The sequence below is a fragment of the Pteropus vampyrus genome, unplaced genomic scaffold (genome assembly GCF_000151845.1).
Source record: "Pteropus vampyrus isolate Shadow unplaced genomic scaffold, Pvam_2.0 Scaffold14, whole genome shotgun sequence".
In the NCBI taxonomy this organism is placed as follows: domain Eukaryota; kingdom Metazoa; phylum Chordata; class Mammalia; order Chiroptera; family Pteropodidae; genus Pteropus; species Pteropus vampyrus.
Genome location: NW_011888795.1, coordinates 8,393 through 15,128, shown reverse-complemented (window position 1 = coordinate 15,128; position 6,736 = coordinate 8,393).

The following is a 6,736-nucleotide window of genomic DNA, read 5'->3' as shown; positions in this document are numbered from 1 at the left end:
TATCTCCAGCTGGTGGAATTTAAGGGTAATTTTTACTTTGTTCTTTCAATTCTGTATTTTTAATTATAAAGCATTATAAATTACTAATCATTTTCACTTAGGAATGGAAAAGTAAACAAGCAAACAAAAAATAAAAGCTTCCACTGTCCTGGTCACAGTCCCAATGTCTCGTGTCCTCTTGTCTCTTGCCAAGAAATTCTGAGGGGGCCCCAGTGAGGAGGTAGAGCAGGGCTATGGAAGGAGCCAGACTTGGAGCTACTCAGTCCTGGAGTTGTGGAAACTTCTAGAAGCCACTTAATCCTTCAGAACCTCCATTTCTTCCCTGAGCATCTGCCACATGGGCTGGTTGGGAGGTGGGTCAAGTGCCCATGTGGTCATCTGGAGGGGGAGGAGTAAGGCCCCTGCCTGTCCAGGCCAATTTAGTAGCTCCAGCTCAAGGCCCCACGGACCAGAAACCTGTACCTATGATCTCTGACTTCTGCAACTGCCTGTGATCCTGAACCCACAACTTCCTGCCATGCTGAGAGTAGACATGGAAGGAAGAAAGGGCAATCTATGAGGCCAAGGTGATCCTGAGGGAAGTGGACAACAATCCGAGCTTAGCTGGATCAACTGCAGGTACCCAATCGTTACCAAACAAGGAGTCACTGACCACCATGCATAGAAGCCAATACTGTGGCATCGGCTTTTGAGAAAAGAAAGGAGATTTATTTGTGGGTCTACTGGCAGGAAGACAGGAGGCAAGGCTCAAATCCTTCTTTCTGATCCAGGGCTCGGGACGGGGTTTTAAAGGGTAGCAGTTTAAGGGATCACACGTGTTATTCGTGAGTGGTGTATTCAAGGTTTAAACTTTGTTTTCGAGCCTTGTTAAATAGGATGAGACCAGTTTGAGCTGGTCTATGGTTACACTAGCATCAGAACCCAGCAGCCAAGGGGAGGAGGGCTGGGAAGAGAAAGCTAAGAGCCCAAGCAAGCCAGGGGACCTGAGCCCAGGATCAAAACCCCGCTTCAGGCAAGTTGGAAACACAGAAAATCTCCTCCAAGCGCCTGCACCCCAGGGCACTCCCATCCCACCCAAACTTTCACACTAGTTTATGGACTCTTGTAAAATGCTAGAGCTAGAAGGGACCTCAGTAAATTAGCTTGTTTAATCTGTTTGTCCTACCCCCTCGTCTTTCAGGAAAAAAAGGACTTTCTGCTGATGGAGACTTAGCTCCAGGCTCAGACTAGCACAATAAGCACACAACACAGCATACAGCGACCAGCACAAACCAGTGCAATCCCTTCCACCGTATCCCAACCCAGTTCACCATCTGGGAAAATTTTTACAATTATGCCACAACTATGCGCCTGAGGTTCTCATTGCCAGCTGGCCCACAGGTGATCGGGGCCAAAATTTCATCTTATTCCTAAAGTCTTTCCTGTCTCCATTGCCATAAGACAGGTCCCCCGGAAAACACACGCTAAGACAGAGATTTGTGTGCAGATTTATTGAGGAGCACTCTCAGGAACAAGACCCGCAAGGGGTAAAGACTCCTGAAATTGGCAGAGAGAGGAGTTGAAATGTAATGTCGAGATGATCCGACAGGGAACTCTGATGTCTCTCCAAGGTTACCCTGACTTGAGGCATGTGGGCCTGGCCTTTACACCTCTACCTCAACCCTCCAGCAAATGCAGGTTGGGGCAGGCTTGACCTTGAGCAAAGCGGCTTTCTTCAGCTGAAGGCAAAGCCGGGAGAAAAACCTAGCTAGGACCCATCAACCACCAACACTCCCAAGAGACAGGGCCTGTGGGCAGCAGACCACAGCATCTACTACAGAGAGGTGAAGCAACTTACCCGAGATCACACAGCCAGTAAATGATGGGTTCAATTCACATCCGGATGGCCAAAGCCCACACCTTAATCCCAGCAATCACAGGCATGTCTAATGCTTAAAGGTGTGCTTGCTCTGCTGGGCTTCATACTGGACACTCTCTGTAAATCGTATCATTTACTTCTCAGAGAACAACCCACAGAAGAAGATCTTAGTATTATAGCCACATTTTACTGGTGGAAGAGCCTGAGGCTTGGAGATGATAAGTAACTTGCCTGAGTCCACTCAACTAATAAGCCAGGATTTAAGCCAGGCAGTTTGACCCTAGAGCCATTGCATGATAAGGCCACACTGACAAATTAGAACCGTGCCCAGTAGCTTGTGGGTAACGTGCATTTTTTAAAATGTTTTTTGGAATAATAAGAGAGCATGGTGAACCTTGACCTCTGTGAGCTACCCACTGGTATATAGGAGGTGGGGCCTGCCTGGGGACTATGCTGTCAAAAGGCTCCCTGCTCTAAGCCCTCACTCAGAGCCACCCCATACTCAGGGAGTGCGGCTGGCTGGGAGAGTCCCATGCTTCACCCGTGCCCACAGCCGAGTCTGCATGGAGCAGCCGGTGCCAGCACCAACCAGGTGGCCTGGGGTTTGGCCCCACAATCCCTGCAGTGACCTGCTTCTTAGGACTCTTGGGAGCCCGGGTTTATAGGGCTGTAAACAAGGGGTCATCCCTGTTATCACCCACATATCACTCCACAAGACCTCTTCGAGGGCTGCTGATGAAAATGCTTATAACACACATTGCGAAACCCAGGTGCTGGCCGTGTTCTGCAATGTCACCAGCCTCCACAGAAGCTGACCTTTGACAGCCAGCCATCCCACATTCCTCGGAAGTGGTACGTTTCCTCCCTTTGGGTGGAGTGGGCCCTCTCCACCTGTGACAGGCTGTCCCAGGTGGAACTCCTGTGACAAGAACCTAAATCCTCTTGCCCCAACTCCCAGCAGCTTCACGGGGAAGGCCGACATGACCAGAGGTCCCCTTGCCATGCTCTCACCGGGCTCATCTCTGTCCCGCTTGATTAAGGGTCTCTGTTTGGGAAGGGTCTGCCTCCCTCACCAGCTCTCTAAGGTCAGAGACTGAGCCTGCCCTCTGCCCACTGCATTGCCAGGGCCGAGCTTCACTTGGAGCACAGGTGGGACTGAATAAGGTGTTTGCTGAATGAGTGAATGAATGAATGAATGAGATAAGATGTTAGTTTTGCATTCTGGACGTTGGACTGCTCCCGGGGAAGTTCCAGGAACACTGAGTGGTGTGGTCCTCCCTGGCAAATTTCAGGCTGAGGAGCTGATAAAGAAAGAGTAACTGTTGGCATCCGAGCCAGCCACTGTCTATCTCCAGAGCCAGGCTAACCCCTTTTTCAGGGAATATCTGTTAGTTTGCTGGGGCAGCCATAACAAAGTACCACAATCTGGGTGGCCTAAACAACAGAAATTTATTGTCTCACAGTGTTGGAGACTAAAAGTCCAGGATCTAGATGTCAGCAGAGTGGTTCCTGGGCTTCTAGATCACCCCAATGTCTGCCCGTATCTTCACATGGCATTCCCCATGTATGCACGTGTCTGTGTCCAAATCTCTCCCTTTTCTGAGGACACCAGTCGTATTGGATTAGGGCCGACCCTAATGACCTCATCTTAACTAATTACAGCTGCAACAACCCTATGTCCAAATAAGGTAATGGGGGTTAGAACTTCAACGTATGAGTTTTGAGGAACACAAGTTTGCGCTTGTTCTGTTGGTTAGGGTTGAGCACAGAACACCTCACAGCATCTCTGCTTCCCCACCCCCCAATACTAAACTATCAAGACAGATGATGTTTGGGTGACAGGCTGACCCAGAGAGAAGATCGGACCATCTGGGCAGCACACCCCCAGCCCCAGTATGTGTTCTAACCCTCTACTTACATTTCCTCCACCAACAGGCAAAGGAGCAAGAACAGACAGGTCTGACCTATAGACAGACGGGCTCAGAGGAGTTCTCTCTGGCTCCATAGCTTCAGCATAGCTGACAAAGAAGCAGCTGGTGCTCTGCACACCAGACTTAGTGCCACTGGGGTGTGCTCAAACCCCAGCCCCAGTTCCCTTACTCTTCCTTTCTCTCCTTCACATCCTTCGCTCCCTCTCACCTGCAGCTGTCCTAGGGTACCAGACATGGTGAGCTGGGAAGGAAGCAAACTAGCAGTGGCACTGTCCAGGATGTTGAGTTTGTACTATCAATTACCAACACTGATATCTCATTTCTCACTCTTGACACCTCCACAGGGGAGCTATTAGTATAACTGTCATTCAATGGGACAGGCAAGTGAGGCTATGAGAATCAAGGGACTCACTGGGATGTGAACACATCCAGCCCCAGAGCATGGTGGTGGCAAGTCTGCCCCAGGCCACACTCAGAAGTGGATCCTGCCACATTGCTGTCTGGGTTGCCTGCCTGCAGCCTCCGGGAGGGACACCCCAACCAAAGTCCAGGTGCAATTGCCCTTATCTCCCATGTTCCAAATCTCCACAATCATCTCAGGGCCCTGGCCAGGTGGGCCCCTGACCCAGAGCAAGAGGCCTGGGTCAGAGTTTGTTGAAGCCTGAGCTCCTCGCTGATAACAGAAATGCTAGACCCGCCAATGTCAGAGACAGGCTGAGGACTGAGCTTACCTCGGAAAGGCTGGAATTCTTCTGCAAAGCTTTTCAGCTCACCAGCTGCTCAGCTGTGCCTGGGTCAGGGCATGAAGTCCCTTCTTCCTTTTACCAAGAGCTGAGAGGGGTTTCTGCCTGCAGATCTGCTCTACCATCAGCCCTCCTTGCTGGGGGGTCTCTGGTCCCACAACAGAGAGTGGGTACGGCTAGGGAGGAAGGACATGCAGGCTAACAAGGGCTACGTGCCCCAGCTACTAGGGCCCAGGAGATGGTTTGATTAACCTATTTCTTTCAGTAAAAGAAACCAGCCCTGGGAGAATGCATATGTGCATACCCATGTGTACGTGACGGATGTGCGTACACAACTGTAAGCATGTGAAGCTGTTTCCAAACCTCTCCTCCTGCGAAAGGACGGAGGAGCTGGTTCCTGCTCAGCAAAGGCTGACAGGAGATGTCCTCACCCAGAGGTGTCTTAGAACTCCAAACTTTCGAAGCCCTTGTTCTCTCCTTCCCGTTTCCATTTCCATTTCCATCAGAAGCTAGAGAACTTTTCAAAAGCCAGGCTTCTTCCTTCTCAAGACAACCTTGGGTTTCTCGTGAGACTGAGAAGGACCCTCAAGGGGCAGAGCGGAGGTCACATTGAAATGCATCTGCTTTGCAGAGTCTCCTCTTAGGCAACTTTTTTTTTCTTGTAGTAAAATATACATATCATAAAAATTTACCATTTTAACGATTTTTAAATGTGCTGTTCTTTGGCAATAAGTACATTCAAATTGTTCTGCAACCATCCATCTCCAGAACTTCCCAACTGACGCTCTGTACTCATTAAACACTAACTTCCCCTTCCCCCTCCCCCAGCCCCTGGCAGCCAATCTTCTACTTTCTATCTATGATTTTGACTACTGTAGGTACTTCATAAAAGTGGAATCATACAGTATTTGTCTTTTTGTGACTGGCTTATTTCACTCAGCGTATCTTCAAGTTTCATCCATACTGTAGCATATTGCAGACTTTCCTTCCACTTTAAGACTGAGTACCTCACCATACTTTGCCTATCCATTCATTAGTCAGTAGGTACTTGAGTTGTTTCCACATTTTAGCATTATGGGTAATACCAGCATGAACATGGGCGTAGAAGTATCTCTTTGAGATCCTGCTTTCAATTCTTTTGCGTATATACCCAGAAATGAAGTACTGGATTATATAGTAATTCATTTAATTCTTTGAGGAACTGTCATACTGTTTTCCACAGTGGCTGCACCATTTTATATTCCCACCAGCAGGGCACAAGGGTTCCAATTTCTACACATCCTCACCAACAGCTGGTATTTTCTTCTTGTTTGTAATAGCCATTCTAATGGGTGTAAAGTGGCATCTCACTGTGGTTTTGATCTGCACTTCCCCAGTGATTAACGATGTTAAGCATCTTTTCACATTTGTATATCTTCTTTGGAGAAATATCCATTCAAGTCCTTAGGCTACTTTACGTTTTTAAAAAACTCCTCTTCTTGATACTTTGATGGTTGTCACTTGGAACCATTTTTCTCTGAGCTTTCTTTTGGCCCATTTCAGGGCTGGCCCTGTTCCCAACCCAGACATTCCTGTGGGAACAGCAGGTGAGGGGGCAGGGGTTGCCGCAAAGAGAAGTCTCTCCTACTTGGGAACCTGGTCCAGAGAGCTTTGCTCTCAGGATTTCAAACCTATTGCTTGAGCAATCCAGGAGAATTGAGCTGGAGCCAGTTTCTGGATGGCTCCAGCTCAGTACATGTGGCTCCCCAAAACATGAGATGCCAATTTTGAGGAGGCTTTGCCTGGGCTGGGAGAGCAGCTGGCCCAGCGCCTGGTGCAGGGAATGGGCAGTGCCACCTCCAGAGCTGCCTTTGGGTCCCCAGTCGCTTGGATTTTCCAGGAGAATTTGCTGTCCACAGGCCACATGACAGCTAGAATCATTTAGCACACACACAAACCTTTCTGCTGATTAGAAAGACTGTAATCAGGTTTGTGTCCAGAAGGTACAGGGCTGAGTTTATCATCCACCTCAGTTCAAAGTGTATCGTCATCATCAGCTCACAAGGCCCTTCTCCTGTTTCATTTATTTATCATCCCCCTTCAGCTCTGGGCCCAATTCCTGTCCCCACCTCCCCTGCCCACCCCACCACGGGCATCTGTTCTAATGCATTTAGTGTGTATCCTTGAATTTTTGTAAAGCTTGCGTGTTTTCATGTGTCTCTTTA